Source organism: Elephantulus edwardii, unplaced genomic scaffold, assembly GCF_000299155.1.
Source record: "Elephantulus edwardii isolate Elephantulus edwardi_28Jun2011 unplaced genomic scaffold, EleEdw1.0 scaffold00106, whole genome shotgun sequence".
Lineage (NCBI taxonomy): Eukaryota > Metazoa > Chordata > Mammalia > Macroscelidea > Macroscelididae > Elephantulus > Elephantulus edwardii.
Genome location: NW_006399856.1, coordinates 9,316,339 through 9,337,779, shown reverse-complemented (window position 1 = coordinate 9,337,779; position 21,441 = coordinate 9,316,339). Strand labels below are relative to the sequence as shown.

The 21,441-nt window shown below is 38.8% G+C and overlaps 1 protein-coding gene and 1 pseudogene across 4 annotated transcripts in view; both read right to left on the bottom strand.

Moving 5' to 3' along the window:
* ERBB4 (v-erb-b2 avian erythroblastic leukemia viral oncogene homolog 4) overlaps positions 1 to 21,441 on the bottom strand; it is a 1,418,810-nt gene that overhangs the window by 268,953 nt on the left and 1,128,416 nt on the right. The gene's annotated exons all lie outside the window — the stretch shown is intronic.
* Positions 15,136 to 21,441, bottom strand: part of LOC102869210 — a 62,785-nt pseudogene continuing 56,479 nt past the window's right edge.

Sequence of the window (21,441 nt, the reverse complement as noted above, 5' to 3'; positions counted from 1 at the left end):
TAAAGATGAGTTTCAATTCTTCTTAATGATAAAAATCAAGTTTTATTAATGGAGTTAAAATATGGAGATATGATAGCAATTTAATAAATTCTGAAGTTACCTCTGAATAAAATGTCATTTTAAATGTCTTTTGTACAATTTGAAACATATTGCCATAAAGGACAGATTTATGTATTCTCTATAAACCTTTAAGAATATTATTTTAAACATGCTATTTTGCATAGAATAGTAGATAATACAATGTTGATCACTTATGAGAGCAATGGTAATAATTTTCCCATTAAGATACTTCATATCATAAATGATGTAGTATGCTTGTCAATGATATTTAATGAATACAGGCATCCATGCCTTTGAAATGTGATACTGGTAAACAGTCTTGAATCATGGATCACCAAGAAAACAAATAGCTCTGTCTTAGAGAGGATGAAACCAAGTTTCTCTGTGAAGGCTAGGATCCTGAAACTCTGTCTCACATACTCTGGGCATGTGGCCAGGAGAGACCGATCATTGGAGAAGGACATCACGCTCAGAAAGGTGGTGGGACAGCACAGGAGAGGAAGACCCCAGATGAAATGGATTGATACAATCCATCTGAGGCAATGAGAATTGGTGTGTCAGAATTAATGAGACTGGCTTAGAACAGAGCAGGGTTGAGAGCTGCTATACATAGGGTTGCTATGGGTCATAAGCAACTCGAGGGCACATAACAACAGAACAATCATAAAGAAACTACCTAATTCCTACTATGGAACATTCTGCAATGTAACTGGCCTGAACTCATTAAAAATATCAGTATAAAAGGAAGGAAAAATTTCCTAAGTGAAGTGTATACTATGAATTGAATTGTGTGCCCCTAAAATATGTGTTATAGATTCTAATCCCTATGTCTGTGGTTATAATCTCATCTGGGATAGTTTTATTTGTTATGAGGTAGTGTAGAATAAAAGTTGCCTTGACTTAATCTCTTTTGAGATCTAAAATGAGCATATTCACACAATAAAGTATTATTGTTGTTGTTGTTAAGTGCCGTTGAGTTGCAGGCAACTTATAGTGACCCTATGAAGGAGAGTCCTCAACGCTTGGGTGCCTTTCATCCTCTCTCCAGGTCATAGGTTTTCTGGAGGCAAGCTATTATGGAAGTGGATGCCACTCCTCCTTCCATAGAGTATTATTACACAGCAATAAAGAAACCAATGAGGAACTCATGAAACACTATACTACATGGAAAAATGTGGACGACATTATGCTGAGTGAAATAACTCAGTAAAGGACAAATACTATATAAGATCACTGTAATAAAAATGAAATAGTTAGCAGGGTGGGGGTGGCTATGAGAGCAGGTAAAGAATGGATAGATAATGAACACTGTTTTGGAACAAGAGAAGGGAAAATCAATTTGAAATTACCAGAAATTAAGTGTGTTGAAATTAACAATCTAAACCAGGATACACAGAATGGTTTAGAAAGGGGGGAAGAAGAGAGGGAAAGAAAAGAAAATGTATATGAATGATGAATGAATGAAAAACAATGTCTTTGTAAAATGTCATTGAATTCACAATTAAAAACGAGCACCTTAGGCATGTTGTTATGTACCATAGAGTTGCGTATGACTCATAGTGACCCTATGCACCTTGGCTTGAACCCTGCCCTATCATGGGCCAGTCTCATCATCTCCGACACATAATCCTGTTTCACCAGTCCCTGAGTCACTCCATCTCATCGTGGGTCTTCCTCTCCTGCGCTTCTTCCAGCCTTCCAAGCATGATGCCCTGCTCCAAGAACTGGTCCTCCTGACAATGTGCCCAAAATATGTGAGAGTGAGCTTCAAAATCATTGCCATTAAGTAGCAGTTTGGTTTCACCCCCTCTAGGACAGACCTGGTCTTGTGGCAGTCCATAGTCCAAGAGTTCAACACTCTTCTTAACTCAAATACATGGATCTTTCTTTTATCATCTTTAGTTATTGTCCAGTTCTCTGATGTATAGCAAGTAATTGTGAAGACCATGGACTGTATTAGGCATGCCTTATTCTCCAGTACTAATGTAATGCTTCATTGCTCTTCAGTACTCTAGAGAGGTCCCTGACAGCCGACTTTCCCAATGCAATTCATCTTCTGATTTCTTGACTGCTGGTGCCAAGAGTGTTGACTGTGGAACCACGCAGTTGAAGTTGTTAATAATCTGTCTTTTCTCCAGCCCAGTGGTGGGAATCTTTGTTTTCCATATTGAAGACTATGGTCCTTAATTTTCTGTAGCAAGTGCCTCATTTCCTCTTCAGTTTCAGCAAGCAAGGTTGTGTCTTCTGAATAACGCAGGTTGTTGAGGAGTCTTCCTTCAATCCTGAAGGAACCTTTCACCTCATAAGTGCAGCCAGAATGATCTGTTTTGCATATAGATTGAAAAGGTATGGAGACAGGATGCATCCCTAATGCACACCTTTCCTGATCCTGAACCATGCAGTGTTTCTTTGCCCTATTCTAACTACTGTTTCTTGGTCCAACTATAAGTTTCACATGAGCACAATCAAGAGTTCTGGGATTCCCATTCTTCTCAAGGTTAGCCACATTTGTTGTGATCCACACAGTCAAATGCCTTTGCATAGTCAATGAGACACAGACAGACATTCCTCTAGTATGTTCTGTTTTTGGCCAAGATCCATCTGATGTTGGCTATGATGTCCCTAGTGCTGGTCTCTTTTAAACCCAGCTTGCACATCTGGGAGTTCTCTGTTGATGTACTGTTCCAATTGCTTTTTTAGTATCTTGTTTTCATATGATATTAGTGATACTGTTAAATAATTTCCACACTCTGTTAAGTCACTTTTTAAAAAAAAAAAAATAGGAATAAATATAGATCTCTTCCAATCAGATGGTCAGGTAGTTGTTCTCCAGTTTTCTTGGTATAACCTGCTGAGGACAACCAGAGCAGCATCTGTGTGTTGAGATATGTCAACTGGTATTCCATCAATACCTGGGCCTTTGTCTCTTGCAAATTCATTAAGGGCAGCTGGAATGTCCTCCTTGATCACCATTTCCTCTTGATCATGTGTTGTTTTATCAAAGTCTTCTGTGCCAAACAATTCTTTTTGGTATTGAGACTCAATGCACTCCTTCCATATTCTTTTGATGCTTCCTGGGTCACTGAAGATTCTGCCGTCAGCATCCTTAAGTATTAGAACTGTAGCTTTTAATTTGTTCTTCAGTTCCTTCAGCTTAAGAAATGCTGAGAGAGTTCATCCTTTTTGGTTTTCTGACTCTAGCTCATTGTACATTTCATTATAATACTTTGTTTTGTTGTCCCGAGTTGCCCTTTGAAATCTTCTGTTCAGCTCCTTACCTTCTTGATTTCTTCCCTTTGTTTTTATTTTTCAGTGTTCCAGTGTAATATTCAGAGTCTCTGCTAATGTTCATCTTGGTCTTTTCCCCCTTCTCTGCCTCTGTAATGACTTTTAGCATTCTTCATGAATAATATTCTTCATACTCTCCCACAGCTTTTCTGGTCTTCACTTAGGCATAGAGAGGCAAATAGAAATACAGTAAGATAGATTCCATATCAACTGGAGATCTTTAAGGACCAATAATAGAAGCTAAAGGAATGAGTAACTTCTCCTAAAGCCATCAATAATAAAGTCTTTGATTACCTTATTTTGGATTTCTACCCTCAAGATGGAACAATATTATTAATATCTCATGCAAAGAATATATTGTTGAAGTTCATTAAAAAATGTCTAGAATAGGGCATTGATAGGGAACTGCCAAAGATGTTCAAGCTGGTTTCAGAAGAGGCTGCAACACTAGGTATATTGCTGCAGATATCAATCAGATGGATACTGGCTGGAAGCAGGAACAACAGAAGAAAGTCTATTTGTGTTTTGTTGAATACACAACAACATTTGATTCTGTAAATCTTAACTAATTATGACTAACATTGAGAAAAATGGAACACGAAGAACACTTAACGATGTTCATATGGAATTTATACCTAGACCAAGAAGGTACTGCCTGAAGCAAGTATCCAAACACTGTGTGGTTCAAAATCGGGAAGGGTGTGCATGAGGGTTGCATTCTTTCTCCATATCTATTCAGTCTATATGCCAAGTAAATAATAACTTGTGAAGCCAGATTCTATGAAGAAGAGTGAGGCATCAGCATTGGAGAAAGACTCATCAATAACCTGAGTTATACAGATGACACAAGTTTACTCGCTGAAAGTTAAATACTTGCTACAGAAGATCAAGGACTATAGCCTTCAGTATGAAATACATGTCAACATCAAGAAAACAAAGGACAGTATTTCAGAACCAAGAGTCAACATTATGAAAGATGGAGAAAGGCTTGAACCTGTCAATGATTTTATCATGCTTGGATATCAGCAGTCAGGAGATAAGAAAATTTACTGCTTTGGGCAAGTCTGCTGTCAGAGAAAACTTCAAATGCTGAGGAACAATGATATCAGATTGAAATCTAAGGTGTGCCTGATTCAGGCCATGGTTTTCTCAATCACCTGCTTTGCATCAGAGAGCTGGACAATGAATAAGGATGCAGAAGAAGAACTGATGCCATTGAGTTATGGTGTTGGAGAATACTGGGTAACCAGTATGGCCGGCTAAAAGAAAAACATATGTGTCTTGGAGAAAGCGCAGCTGGGGTGCTTCTTGAGGGCAAAAATAGTAAATTTTCATCTTTCATATATTGGACATGTAGCTAGGCTTGGGAAGGGACATTATACTTGGAAAGAGGGGGAGACAGTGAAGGAGAGGAAGACTCTCAACAAGACATAGAGCGACACAGTATCTTCAGCAATGGGCTGTAACACATCAGAAATGAAGAGGTTGGACTAGGATAGGGCAAGGTTCAGGTGAGCTCTTCAAAGGGTTGTTATTAGTTGTACTTGATGAATGGCACATAGAAACAACCACCCACCACCCTTTAAAACTGTGAAAAAAGATTTTCTGTTCGTTAAAGCTATACAGTAGTGGTATTTCCATTATAACAGAACTACATAACTAAGTCACCATAGAGACCAAACAGTTGAAACCCCAAAATAAAGCATTTAAATTAGAAAAGAAAAAATAACCAACCAACTACAAAGTATTTGATTGGAAAAACCATGGAAATCTCAACATGTATATTCATTCCATGAGTAATGTGTATGTATTATAGAAATTGTTGTTGGTGCTGTGTGCTTTTAAGTTGGAACCAACTCATAGTTGACTCTTGGGCAAGTTTTCAGAGGTAGTTAGCTGCCTAGGAGGAATTTCCCATTCATCTCCTGCAGAGCAGCTGGTGGATTTGAACTGCATGCCTCTGAGTTCACATCAGAGGTTCTTACCACTAGGCCACTAGAGTTCCCTAGGAAGACTATAGTAATATTATATATATGAGAGAAATGATATAGTGTAGTTATATAGAAGAATAATCTTTGCTCTTTGGAGGCCTTAAGTATATAAGAATAAAATATTTTATGTTTGAATCTTGCTTTCGAATTATTCTCTGAGAGTGTGTGTGTGCACGTGTGTGCACAGTGTAGATAAAATACAAACACACAAGCACATATAAAAATTATTAACTTATCTACATGAAGGATATAAGTGTTCACTGTACTATCCTGAAGATTTCCTGTAGCTTTTTAATTTTTAAATACAAAATGTAAGCAAAAATTATCTGTGGTGAATTTGGCTATGATGACCTTACAGACTCAAGGCACATATTTTATTCCCCCTCAATTTCACAATAATGGCAATAAAAGAATTAAGAAAAAATGCACAAGTAGTAGCTGATGCAGCAATAAGAATAGAATAGTTCATGCAAGAAGTGACTAGATGGTGTTACTTAGAAAATTATCAGAAATGTCAAGCCGAAAGTAGCAGTGGAAGGAACTTAGAAGTAGCTCAATTTGCACCACAGGTGAACACCACTGAAGGTTCAGGTAATGTTAGCACCGCAGGCCTCCCTAAGTGGAGGGGAAAAGAAGCTGCTTTTAGCAAGATTACTTCAAAGTACATTTAGGAGGCAGTTAGACTTCAGATCCCATTATTCCTTCTGTCCTCAGAAGAGGGTAAGCAAATAACCTTTGTAGACTATGGCCTTCAATGCACAAGGGCAAGAGAAGTATTGTGATGGAATAGTAACAAACTCAAATCCATTGCCATTTAGTTGGAGCTGGCTCCTAGAGGGCCCTTCTCTAGGTTCCCAGAGTTGCAAATTGCATGGGAAGAGACTGTCTTTCTCTTTGCTAGAGAAGCGTAGCTTTTGCATCAATGTTGCAAGTCATTATGGACTAGGTCATACTGAGATCATCTTCTATCTAGTTCCTTTTCCTAAATGGATTATGGGTACAGAATTCTCATAGGAAGATTTTTTAAAAATAACACAGAATTATGCACCAAACACAATTTCAATTTAGTGAGGGTATACAACAAAAATAGACTTAGACACACTTACTGTTGCTGTGTGCCAATGAGTTGATTTCATCTCATAGTGTTATTGCATGACAGAGAATAACTGATCTATAGGGTTTCCTAGGGTGTGGTCTTGGGGGGTAGCAGATCTCTAAGTCTCTTGTTCTAATAGGTTGGACAGCAAACCTTTCCGTTAACAGCCACATTCTTTAATCCTTGTGCCATTAAGAATCCTAGAGTGAGGTATCTCAGTCACAAAGGGACAAATGCTATATGGTGCCACTGTTATAGAATGAGGTTGGCATTGGGGTGGGGGTAAGACTGAGAAAAACTGGATGAAATATGTTTACGGCATTGAAGTCTATGGAGGAGAGAATAGTCTAAAAGTATTATATTTTAGGGCATTATTTTATCGTAGGTGTATGCAATGAGGGTTGCAGAGTGGATTATATTTGGGGGTAGGGGGTGGGGTTTGGGGAGGTGCGGGGGGGGGATTGTTTGTGGTCTAGTGTGGGGTTTTTTTTTTACTTGGACTAAAAGGGGGGGGAGGGGGAGGGGCTTGTGCGGGGAGAAGGGTGCAACAATGAATGAATGGAATCCCAAAATCTCTGTAGATGTTCATTGAAATGAAAAATAAACAACCCAAATGAAAAAAAAAGAATCCTAGACTTAAGAAAAAAAAATAAATCTTGTGCTTACTTTGTTAAATATAATTAAAAAAAGAGAATGATGAATTGTAAAAAAATCGTAACAATGATTGAACTTCTTGCTGTTATTATTGTTTTTTAAGGTGCCATCAAGTTGAGTACGACTTTGTTATCTTATGAACAATACATCTGAACCTTGTCTTATCCTGTGACAACCTCACAATATCTGACACACTCAGGTTCATTGCTGCAGTCACCATGTCAGTCCTCCTGGTTGTGGGGCTTCGGTAAACAATGATTCAACATAAGAGGTAAGACATCTCAAAAAAATTGAAAAGGCATATTCCAGAATGAAAGGTATACAACCAACAGAGCGCAGTCAGGTCAGAGTGGAGCAGGGCATATCATCTCAGAGAGATGATCTAAGAAAATGGAATTGATAGAATGTCTGAACAAATCTGAAACACAGTGAGATGATTTGTTTTTCTCTCAGAAAGCTGAAGGTCAACTATATCCACAGAAAATAAAGCAAATGTGGGGGAAAATGAAATTAACTTGAAATAAAACACAAAGATATGCACAAGAAAAGCAAAGCCTTGTGTTTACTACATAGCACAGCTGTGAACAGTTAAAAAAATCACTGTAATGTAAACACAAAACATTGATATAATGATCACATGACTTTATTAAAAACTGGGGCTGGGAAGTGCACATTTGCAGGGTGATGGTAGGATAGGAGCTCAAGCTACAATCTTATTCTTCCTAGTAGGAAGCCAGTGTAAGGTGTGGACTAAGAATTGACAGAATAAGCCAATTTGTTAGAATTTTTTTTCTTTTAATACAAGATATTTCCAAAAACCTGAACATTATTGCTTTGGGCAATAGAAAAATTGGAGAAAGGAGGAAGATAGTAAATAGAGATCACTGTAATTTGTAATTATTCTTATAAAATTATTGCCTTCATCTTTTAACTTGCATTAAAATGATATTTAATTGTAATATATATTAAGTATAAAAATTACCATTTTTAACCCAGCGGCATTAATTATATTTGTATTATTTTATATCATGTATAATCATCAAGCAAAACAGTAATTCTATACAAATTATTAATCCCACACGTCCTCCCTCAGCCCATGGTTAGCACTAACCAACTTTTTTGTCTATATACTCGGCTGTTCTAGACATATCATATAACTGGAGTCATGTGATTTGTCTTTTTATGACTTGTTTATTTACCTAGCATAATGCTTTTAAGGTTCATTCATGTGAAAGCACATATTAGGACTTTTTATGATTGAATAATACACAAGTGTATGACTATATCATGTCCGATTTGAAAACTTTGACGTTAACACTGTGGAAGAAGAGTATTTGTCAGAGAGCTCCGGTGGCCTAGAAGTAAGGAGTTGTGATGTAATATCAATGACATGCAGATCAAATCCACCAGCTTCTCCACAGGAGAAGGATGGTCAGTCTCTTCCCATTCTATTTACTGCCTCTGACAACCTGCTGGAGGTTAGGTGCAGGCTGCTCCTGACCTGACAGCACACAAAAACATTATAGTGTTTCATTGAGCCTATAGATCATTCACAATTGTGCGTATACTTGATAGGGTGCATGGACTGGATCCAGCTTGTGTCTAATTTGCTACTTTTTGAGTATAAGGAGTGTGGTCAATAAGGACAAAAATGTGGAGAAAGGAGTTAATAGTGATATAGTAACGTGAACGTTCAAAATGCCTTTCTGAGCAGTTGGATTTTTCTTTTTGCCACACAGCTGGGTGGGACTATGCTAATGATATGAAAAAGATAAATAGCCCCTTTTGTCATTCCTAAGCCTTTGTTTAAATAGCTCTTTTTGGGGTAGGAACATGAAGACAAGGTGTGCTGGCTACAAATGAGGGGTTTGGTCAGGTTTACTATTTCATAATGAGCAGATATAGAGGCAGAGCATCAGAATCTTGTTACTGTGAAGAAGTGGTGAGTCCAGCACACATTTATCTGGAACAGGGATCCCTGGTGAGTCAGGCTGAGACTGATAGGAGAGCAGCAGGTGCACAGAACCAGAGATCCATGTGGGACAGGACAGAATGGGAACCACTGTTCCATGAAACCAGAGACAGGTACCGTCACACAAACTTGCTGGAGGCTTTGGTGGGGGATAGTGAGATGTCATAAACCACAGAAAAAAGAGCTTCGTAATGCTGGTCTAATGCTGTGAGGCTGAAGGTCAAAGGGCTTAGGAGCACACCTGTGAAGCTGTTCTGACTGAAGAATTGTCTCGTTTCCTCCTGCTAACTTCTCTAACATACTTCATAATCATGAATATAGTCTCTGAGTTCTGTATGGCCATAGCGACAAGTTAGTAGATCCAGTTAATAGAGTACTGAGGGCTCTGGGAGGGATTATTGGTGTTACGATTGGTAGAAGCAGGAGAAGAAGCATAAGGACATGTTCAACCTCATGGAAATTATGTGTTGTGAATGAGGACTATTCTCCTTCATGGAGTAGGTGTATCTCAGATGCTATCCTCTCCTCTTTCCTGGATAGTCTTTTTAGAGTAACTCTTATTACAATAGTATAAGGCCAAGAAAATGAGCTGGTAAAATGATACCATTCTACCTCAAAAGATTATTTGCTTTTGAGTCTGAAACTGTTACTAAAAGGTTACAAGCAGTTTCCATCTACTAATTCTACTTTCACTATACTCTCTCAAAACAGTTGAGACAGAGTAAGAAAAAATACTGGTTATTTTGCTAAGCCTACCACTGCTCCACCACTTAGGAATGGCATCTCAGGGGGCACTACACGCTGCTGCTCTATTAACGGCACCAACATCCTCAAATGAAGCCAGTTAGTGGCAGAGGTACGACCAACTGAATCAGAGAGAATATTAGGACCAGAGTTGTTACATTAGGACATGTAGATGCTACAAGCTAACTCCAACTGGGAGGCTGGGAATTCAGTACATCTGAGAAGCCCAGAAACTCTCAACAATATCTGAGGAGATTTTTTCAGGTGAAGGAGTTTCAGTATAACCAGAAAAGGAAAAGTGTAATAGTAAATGCAAGTTATTATTCATTTGAATACACAGGTATAAGTATTTTGGTTTTAGACAAACCAAACCCTTTGCTACCAAATCAATTCTGACCTATAGCCACATTCTAGACAGAACTTCTTCATAGGGTTTCCAAACTCAGACATATTTATGAAAATCGATTGCTGTAAGATTTAAATGACCAATCTTCTGGCTGGCATCCAGACGCTGACCACTGCACTACCAAGGTTCCTTTGGCTTTACTCACTGAATATTTCACAAATAAAGCACATGACTGTAGTTATAAAGTAACAAAGACAAGAATGTTAGTCAATTTTAAGCATCTATCACTTAATATCAACTACCTGCATGTACTGGAAGCAGGAGCGGCATCCACTTCCAAAATGGCTTGCCTCTGGAAACTCTATGTACGAACAGTGTTCAGGCTATTCATTCATAGGGTCACTATGAGTCGTCTACGACTCGACAGCATTAAACAACAATAATAATGACGACGGCCAAGAGAGAGCTACGTTGGCCTAGTGGAAGGAAGCTGTGCTACCAAGCCGAAGGTGGGTGATTGTCATCTGTGGCCCTCGGCCAGGTTCAAACTGTCTTCCTGTCAAACATTCTTCTAGGTGGTATAGCACTGGTCTGTGTGTTGCTGTACAGAGGTAACTCGTGGTTGCTGTGATGCTGAAGCCTGTGACAGTGATGTGCCAATCGTGGTAATGGGCACCCATGGTGGACAGTGTTGGCTGGAGCTTCCCGACTAAATCAAGCCTGGAAGCAGGAGTGGCATCCACTTCCAAAATGGCTTGCCTCCGGAAACTCTATGTACGAACAGTGTTCAGGCTGTTGGTTCATAGGGTCGCTATGAGTCATCTACGACTCGACGGCATTAAACAACAACAACAACAACAACCTGCATGTATAGTGTGAATATAAGGGGGCTTCACTGAGCTATAATATGCACACATAAAAATAGACACAGGCACAGCAATAAACCATCAAAATTGCCAATTCACACTAAATAGCAATATTAAATAATTATACAGTGGGATGAAGCACCAGTCTGCTGACGGGGGCAGTTCAAAACCACCAGTCATGTGAGTGAACAAAGGTGTCACAATCTGTGTCTGGAAGGGTTTACAGCTTTGGGAGCCCTCTGAGTCATTTCTCCCTTGTCCTATAGTGTTGTTGTGAGTTGGAACTGATCCCTGACTTTTCGTTTGGTTTTTACTGTTCTGTCTCTCTGATGTCCTTGGGTACTACTGCAAAGGATTAAAGTGTTCAGCTGTATAAAAAAGGTGGGGGGTTCAAATTGACCTAGAGGCAACTAAAAAACCATAATAAAGAAAGAAAACTACTATTGCACACAGAAGGGGCTCGTAATCAACCTCTGAAACCAGCCACTTGCCTTGTGGGACACAGCTCAGCTCTGGCAGACAGACGCTGCAGCACCTTGAACCAGATCTGAGTGAATGGTACCTGGTCCTTATGATTCTTTCGGCAACTCACATATTTCTATGCGCATAAGTCACATAGACTGATCTAAACACTGTAGCAGTCCTGGCTCTTCTGCCAGGTTGTCAGGTGTAGAAGTGACTTTTAGGAATTTGTATTTATAGCAAGATTCCTAGGTAAAAAGCTCTGGTAAGAAATGGGGAATCTCTGAGACCTTCTAGTACATCTTCTAGGCATCAAATGTCTACCTCTGTAATTTAATGCAAGAGTAATCATATGTCATAGCCACTCTATCCACATGATTAAACGCATAAAACAGTCTGAAAAGACATTTCTTAATAATAAAATGAGCAAATAGAGGCTGAGTATGAACACTGCCCCAGGTAGCATAGTTGAGAAATCGTAGGATCACATTCCAGGTTCCTAATGAAATGTTATTTTGTATGACAGCAAAAATAGCATAATTTTTACTTCAGTTTCATCAGTACTTAATACATGGTAGATGCTTCTCTTGTTAACAAAGAGACAGCTTCCAACACCTGACATTAGCCATTTGAGAATAAATTGTGTAACACTGTATCTCCTGAGAAGCAACTAAAATCCAATAAATACATGTTCCCAGGTAAATCGCCATCACTTATGACATGCTTTCTCCAAAACCAATTGAAAGCATTCTTGTCTGATTTATAGAGAATAACATATATATACAGGCAACTTCTTCAGGTACAGATAATGATAAAATTTAAGATGACGAAAGATTTTGAGATTCTTTGGGCTTCCTTTTCAGGATGAAGTACATAAACAGTTTTTTCTTCCCTCTTCCACAATGCAAGGAATAATGATCATTTAATTCTAAATATGCATTTGAAAAGTTTACATCAGAGGAATGTAAAAAAGTCACATGAAAATTTTCTTTTAAAAAAATTGATTAGTAAGTCCTGGCAAGAAAGCTGGGTTTGTATTAAGGAAAATTGCTCATCACACTACAAAGAATATTTGAAACCAAATTGCAGAGTATTTGCATAATAGTTCTCTTTCTTTGAGAAAGAAAAGATGAACACGACACTAATTGTAGGTTTTATTTTTTCATAAAGGAAATAGCAGATGGCTCTTCTGGGGACTAGGGGGATAGATAAAGAAAAAGGAATGCAGATTCTGAGTGGAGAGTAGGATGGAAAAGGACCAAAATGCCAATATTTTAATCATCAAGTGTGAGTTTCAATAGATTACTCTGTATTACAATTAATAACATCCTTTACTACTCATCTCTGTATGGGGTCTCAGGAAAACAATTTTGGAATCATTGTTCATGTCACTAGAAATATTCCCTAGGGCCTGCCTCTGGGATAAATACAAGTTGACAGGTATATTACCTAATACTCCAGAAATAAAAGTTAGTCTCTGCCTTTGCTTTTTAATTTTTTTTCTTCTTCTTAAAGATTTTCCTCACAAGTGAATTACAGAGCTTTCTCACTGGATGGGCCAGGGTAATGTAACAGGTGGTACACTGAAAACTCTAAAGCAAGAACATTTTTCTTTATAATGAGGTCTGGTTTGAATAAGGCCATTTTAAAAAAAACCTACCAAGGGACTACCAGGGCATAGACAGAAAAGCTCTGAAGCATGCGTGTCATTAGTTTCTAACCATATACTATTTGTATCTCTATTTCAGTCTGAAGGGAAGACATTTCTGTACAATAATAAAAGAGGGCAAGACCATTTGTCACATTAAGGAATCGTTTTGTTCAGTCTTCTGCTATTTATACCTGGCCACTTAGGTTTGCTTTCTCACTTATTTTGGGCCATTCTTTCACAAAAAGGAAGGAAGAAAGGGGGGAAATGGTCAGGACACACTTAGGAACTTATAAAAAAAATGTTAACGTCGCTCTTTCATTCTGTCTATGCCCCATTAATTCAAAGTCTTCCAGCTGAAAATGGGGGGAAATCTCAGTGAATCAAGGATACAGAAGATAGAACGGAAGACGGTGATAAAGGAAAGATAAACTATTACCATAGACATGAAAACTGTGCTTGATGCAGCAGTCAGCGGATTTGTGAACAATTAAAATAATCGCTGCCCCTGAAGATAGTGAGTGTGATGATAATGAAGAAAACAAAGATAACAGAGAGAGCAAGGATGAAAAATAAAATTACTGATGCATAATGTTTTACAAACCTGCTTTGCTGCAGATGGTACTCAGATAATAACATAAATAAAATCTGCATCTGTTTCTTCATGTCTAGAATAAATAATAATTTACTTGTGCAAGCAGGTGAACAACAATTGGGCAAGCTGGATTAATATGCCATCAATCTGAATTCATGCGCATTGCTCGGCAGTTAAGCATGCCTTTCCAATTGCTGGCATCATTTTTGTGGACTTCAACAATAAAGACTGTTACCAGCCTAATATTTGGAATCAAGTTGTTCTTTCATTTCCATTTTGCATCACTTTCCCACTGTGTGGCTGTATCTAAGATTGGACAGTTCTTAAATCTACCAGACAATGAAGAGTTCTGCACATGGTAAAGTTTTACTTCCAGACTATAGGCTTATCCCATGTCCAATTTTCTTGCCACCTTCCCCAGCTTGGTATGCAAATTTCCTTCTATCCTTATTACAGATTTCTATCCCCTTAGTTACATACTCACTCACTTAAAATAGTTTTTGAGAATCTGTTATGGGTCTGGAACTATGCTTGAGACAGCTTACAATATTATCTCCACTTTTCTAGAACTTACATCCTAGTCAATGAGCCAACTCGTAAACAGAAAATTACAAAAAAACAAAAACCCAAACAACAAACTTCCAAAAACCATAACAGAGATATATAAAGATTTAAAATTCTATTAAGACTTATGGAAATAAAGATATGTAGCATCTATAATTTAAAATAAAAAGGGTTTTGTCATCGAGAATAAGATGATGGTTGCTACTTTAGAAAAGGAATCAAGAAAGAGGTCTCTATACCTGAATTATGAGAACTTTCCAGGTATACAAATATTAGGAAAGAATATTTAACACAAAGAAATAGTAAGTGAGGGGGTCCAAGAAATTAACTTATTTTTGGAAGTTCAAAAGACCAAATCTTAAAGAGCAATGGTTGAAATGTAATGAGAAGAGATGAGAAATTAGCATTGCAGGCAGGGACCAGATGATTAGGACCTTACAAACATTAGAAGACTAGATTTATTTATAAATTTTTTGGTGCCTGTTTTGTTATGCTTCATTTCTCTTCTTTTTCTAGCTTGAACTTTAATGACAAATATGAAAAAAACTAAGCATTGCTGTTTCCATATCATTTATCTACCTTGTTCCTCATTAGTCAAAGGCCAATGCTTCACATATATGCATTCTCAAGGATTCAAATTTTTTAGAGTAAAACTTGAATTCTTGAGGATTTGTCTTAAATCATTTGGGCCGATCTTCCACCATAGTGAGGTTTTGTTGTTGTTTTGTGTCTTTTAGATTTCAAGAAATGTTTTTATCACAAGCACAGTTAGCAGGAGATGTCTTCTCACACAAAGGCTGTGAGGGCTGCCGCTCATTGGTTTAAAGCATGTTAGTCAGCTTCCTGCTTTCATGTGAACAGCATTTCTGCCATGTGGGACCTTTTTATTGGCAACAGACATGGAGCGTGACAGGTCCTCAATGGTCACATCATCCACACAGACTTGCACTTGCTCAGAACAGGAGCGGGGAGAGTCAAACCGAGTTCTGTTGTGGAGTGAGTGAGAGGAGTTCTCCAGCACAGCTCTTCATTCTGGGGCCAAGGGCAGGATGTTCTGCAGGCCAGAAAAGAACACTTTCTTTTTTTTTTTTTTTTTTTTTTTTTTTTTTTTTTTCCTCCTCCTCCGCCGCCAAGAACACTTTCATATCATACCATCTCTTACACTGGCTCTCCTTGCTTAAGCAGGCACATAGCTTGTTCTGGTTTAACTTGGATACAGAGTGAACATCAGAGAGATGGTTGGCCTTCAGACTTGCTTGGGAGATGTGGGTAGCATCAGAGGAGCCTTCCTTTTCACTCTTGTTTGGGAGCCCTGGAAATGAAGTTCTCAAAGGCTCAGCAGAAGCCCCAGGAGAATGGAAATCACGAGGAGGAGGAGAATTTCTGGCACTGAACTCTACTGGGGCCAAATTTCCCAGCCCACTGATGCAATCTGGGGCATCAGTCTGGCCTTTGTGCTTCAACTGGTTGCTGGAAGAAGCAGCTATTGTCCTGCAATGTACAACCTTTGGAGGATGAAGAATAGGCTATTTAGAACATTGTTGACGCTGGGTACTCGCTGCCCCTCATGAAGCCCTCCTGTAGACCCATGCCAACTGTCTTTTGACACACACAGGTTTTAGTTAGGTGTCATCTGTACTTGTTCTGACTGTTGCTCTAACACCCATGACTTCTCCAACAGACAGAGATGGTACAGATCCTGATGCATCCACTCTTAACTTCTTTTCTTTTTTTAATTTAGGTTGTTTATTTTTCATTTCAATGAACATCTACAGAGATTTTGGGATTCCATTCATTCATTGTTGCACCCTTCTCCCCGCACAAACCCCTCCCCCCTCCCATTTGCTCCTCTCCTTGAAAAGCAAAAGAAAAACTCCCTCATTGGTACGCAATCCCCCTGTGCACCTCCCCAAACCCCACCCCTACCCCCAAATATAATCCACTCTGCAACCCTCATTGCATACTCCTACGATAAAAATAATGCCCTAAAATATAATTTTTTACAATGGAATATTATGCAGCACTGAAAAAAGAACTCATGAAATAGTATACAAAATGGGTAACCATGGAGGACATTATGCTGAGTGAAATATCTCAGTTACAAAAAGACAAATACGGCTTAATGACACTGTTATAGAACAGTTTTAAAAAGTTTTAGAAACTCAATATTTTATTAAAGTTTGCATCTCTGGGAGAGAGAAATCTCTCTCTCTTCAAAATATTTCCTTTGTAAAATATACTCTTACAACCTTCCCAATTTGATCATCTGTCTCTCTTTATCACTACAAATTTACCTATGACCCTTCTTGGTACTTTCACTACACTATCAAGAATAAGTATTTTTTGTTAGGTGCTACTTAGAGAGTTCTGGTGGCATCATGGAGTCAGGTGGCAACCCAAGGTTGGCAAAGTTGACTTCTCTGATAGTCAGAGTCCACTAGTTGCTGTGAAACAGGAAGATGGGAAATACCCTCCAGTGTAATTTATAGCCTAAAAAAACCCACTGTAGGGTCAGCGATTCCCACTTGCCGGCAATGAATCTAAGATTTTGAAGTGTGGTTTAGTCAGTACTGACCTTTATTGTCCATATGTATAACAGCACCAAACCCTGCTCAGTCCTCAACCATTCTCATTGTTGCTACCACGGCTGAGGCCATCGGTGAGGCCATCTTGTTAATCCATCTCATTGAAGAGCTTTGTTTTCACTGACTTTCTATTTTAGCAGCAGGCTCTGTTTTTGCAGAAGGTAGTCTCTCCTGATGATGTTGTGTTGTTGTGTACCAATGAGTCAGACCTGATCCATAGCTGAACTTCCAGTGAGTTTTCAGAGGCAGTTAACTGTATGGGAAGAGACTGTTCATCTTTCTCCCGTCGAGTAGTTGGCATATTTGAACCAAGTACTTTCGAGCTGGCTGCACAATTCCTACCACTCTCCTTCACAGGATCACTATAAGTCATCTGTGACTCAGTGACACTTAACAATAATAGCATCAACATAGAGAGAGAGATCAGCTGGCCCAGTGGATAGAAAGTGATGCTACCAAGCCAAAGGTGGGTGACTTTTAATCCGCAGCCTTTTGGCCTGTCTTTCATTGCTTTTGTCCAAACATTCCTCTATGTCGTATAGCCCTGGTGTGTCCACTTGCCGTACAGTGGTTAACTTGTGGTTGCTGTGAGGCTGAACACAGTGATGTTGATGTGTCAAATGTGTTAATGGTTGGTTACCCAAGGCAGGCAGTGTTGGGTGAAACTCCCTGATTAAAACAAGCTTGGAAGTAGGAGTGGCATCCAATTCCGTGATAGCTTGCCACCGAAAATTCTATGAACCTGGAGAGAGGATGAGAGACACACAAGTGTTGAGGACTCTCCTTCATAGGGTCGCTATGAGTCACCTGCCACTCGATGGCACTTAAGAACAACAGGGCACTGGAGCTCCCTAGTCCTTCTTGATATCAGGTCCAAATTATGTAAGACAGTATTTTTACCATCCTTGCTTCTAAAGAAATATTCTAGTTGCACTTTTTCCAACCCAAATTCTTCATTCCCCATGTAGTCCACAGCACTTCTTCACCAACATCATACCCAAATGCACCAATTCTTCCTTGGTCTTCCTGCGTCACTGTCCACCTTTCACGGGTATATGAGACGATCAAATACACTGTGTCTTGGGTCAGTTGCATCTTAGTTTTAAAACAGACATCTTTGCTCTAAATCACATTAAAGAAATGCCAAAAAATGTCCCCAGTACAAGACATCAATTGATTTCTTGATGGTTGCTTCCATGGGTATTCATCTTTGACAACCTCTCGCTTTTCTCTATCAGAATGCTGCCTACTGATCCCGTGGTGAGGAATTTTGGTTTTTGTTGAAGTGTGATGTAGACCAAAGATTGGTCTTTATCAGTATGTGCTACAAGTTCTCTTTAGTTTCAACAAACAAGTTTCAAGAACATTTTTACCATTCATATTTGTTTTGAAGAAGTAATCAGGGACTTTCTTTTTTTTTTAATCAAATCAGCAAGTATTGTTGTCTCATCTTTAATTTTCCTGCATTTTCTGTAGTGCTTTACCTCAACAACCACCTTCAATTTATAAAATTCTCATGTGACTGACATTAATCTTCTCTTCCTTCTTAATTAATCAGTTTCTCTGAGTATTGCTGTCTCAATTATTGACACCTACTTTTCTCTCTTATGGCTTAAATGCAGAAATGCTGCAAGCGTGTACTTCTAATATTCTGCTTTATCCTGCAATTTCTTGGATTAATTTATATTTGTTCTCAACTCACTCAGAGATAAAAATATTTTGTAACTCTAAGAATTATGACAGAATTGTTAAAAACACATGGAATTAATTCTCAAATTTTTGTGGTCTGTCACAATTTAGTCATAAGCAGTGGAACTAGCACATTTTCAATTCTCAAAATAGAAAACAGAAATAATTATTACCATATTCAAATTATCTGTGCTTCTGTAAATATGATAGTAATGATTATCTTACACCTGTAATTTCAACTTTCATTTCTGAGAAGGTCTTTATCTTATATTTAGGTATGTACACATTTCTCATCATAAAATTTATCACATAGTACAGTTATAAATTAAATATATGCCATAGTAAACTTTTTCTCTGAAGGCAGTAACATTAGTCGATTGTATTCATTCCTCTATCTTCAAATCCTAGGCTTATAATAAGGATGGCTTATAGTAAGGATGTCATCTAATTTTGTGAATAATTGAATGGAATCTTTATCATGGTCTCCCTTCCCTACTTCACCTACCAAGAATCAAACTATATTGAAAATCACATCTAGACCCTGTGCTGTCCACCAGCCCAGCGCCTGCAGCCTAAAACCAATGCTGTCATGCTCAAGTGCCCTGAGCGCAACAAGAAGTGTACTTTGCCCAACAAGTGACATCCCCAGGCAAGGACTGTCAACTGCCTGCCTAAAGTGTGAGAAATGAGGAAGGACGCGGACCTCTGAAGGCCACCCCAAGCATGGGGGCAAACCCTAATTCAATCACCCCTGCTATGCAGCCATGTTTGGGTCCAAAGGAGCCACACTCACAAGTAGGATCAGGCACCAGCCTGGCCAGGGAGGTGCTCAGAGGAGTGTAGCCTTTACTTCTTGGTGTGGTCTGTGCAGGCCCATCTCCCCACTGACCAGCCAGCTGCCACACTGCTGCCCCTCAGGGCAGATGCCAGACCCTGACCCCCAGTGTTAGCAGCTCCCCTGGAGCCACTCCCACTGTCAATAAACTCCAAACACATGGAGGGGAAATGACATCTAGGATTTTTGACAGAAGACTTCCTATTGGCTAGTAAATTTAAGACACAAATTGTTTTCCTCAAATTAGCTTGGATGCTCCACTTTACTAATTTTGTAAACTTCATGATAAAATTTCTAATTTTGTATTCTCTTTTCCATTCTTCTTCACATCTGAAAAAGAAACTCTGCTAACACAGTGCATTACGAGTTAGGTCAGCAGTCTAAACTTATTAGCTGTTCTGAGGTAGAGGAAGGAAGTTTCCTCCCAAAAGGATTTATAGCCTAAGAAATCCTTGACAACTTCAATATTTTCTTCATTTATCATAATATTGCTTATTTCTTCAGTTGGGAGAAATTTTGCTTACTTTATGCTGAGATAATGGAACCCTGATAGCACAGTGTGTAATACATTGGGTTGTTGCTCACAAGGTTAGTAGTTTGAATGCACCAGGAGAAAGATGGGAAATCTCCTCCTTTAAAGAATTACAGTATTGGAAATCTGATGGAAAATTGCTATGAGTAAGACAACTTCACTGTGGTGGGTTATGCTGAAAAGAAATCGATACTAAGAGTCTCCAGTTTTCGAGCTTCCTGTGTGAAGCAGTTGGAGTCTGGAAGGCAGGTTGTTTTGATTTAAATAAAAGTAGAGTGCAAACTGCTTGGTTATTTTTTATTTCTTTAACAATCAAATGTAAGCTGACTGGTCATCTGGATTTAGTTAATTATCAGATGTGGGCTGGAAGCCTCTTGTTTACATTAATCAGGACCTTTGGGTGGGCTTCTTTAGTTAAAAGTCAGTTGGGTGTCCAGTTTTGGAGCCTTCTGTATGAAGCAGGATTCTGGAGGGTAGGTTGTTTTAATTGAATTGAAAGTAAAGATGTTATTTGTGTTTGGGGAGAACATTGTATCAAGGGGATCAGCACACATCTGTCAGTCTGCTGTACTGATATAACTTGGGGTTGCTGTGATATACTGAAAGGTGTGCCACGAGTGTGTCAAATGGCATAAGGGTTACCTATGGTGGAAAAGATTTGGTGGTGCTCCCAGATTTAGACTAGGAAGCAGGATTGGCATCCACTTCTTAAAATCAGGCCTTTGAAAACCCTAGGAACACTAGAGAAATGAGGTTGGTTATAAGTAGTATATCTGCTACCAACATGAATTATAGCCTCTTTACTCCCTTAATATGATTCTGTGTGGTCTGTGAGCTATCATAACAGATTTCAGGTTCAGAGAGCAGTAAAACTGGTGTTGGGATGAGCAGCAAGAAGTATGTGAGCATGGGAAACACATCTGACCTCACAGAAATCGGTTCTGGGTTGTAGGTGCTGTTGATGGGGACAGTTCCCCATTTTGGACTTAGTAGAGGTCAGATATGGCCATTCCCCTTGCAATTCTTGCTCTTTTTACAATGTCTTCTTCCAATCCTGATGACTACCACATTCTCATATGGTCCAATTTCTCGAAATAAGAAGGGTGAAAAGGCACAACACTGACAAACACTGTTACCGATTATAAATTAATTAGAATCCCTTTGTTCTGTTGAATGACTACTTATTGATCTATGCGCAGGTTTGGTAGTAACATAATTGTTTTAAAATTATCCTGCTCAAACCATATAAATAACATTTTGCTAAACTCTTGTGACACCTAATTTAATGTGGTGCAATATTCTGTAATATAATCACCTCTTAGGTGAAGTCATAGAAAGCTAGAAACACATCTTCTCATCATTCACTCAAGCCCATCAACAAACGAATGGGTAGAGAAGCTGTGGTATATTCGCAAAATGGAATACTATGCTGCATTGAAAAACAAGGAACTCATGCAATATTATTCAAAATGGGTGAACCTGGAGGACATTATGCTGAGTGAGGTATCTCAGTC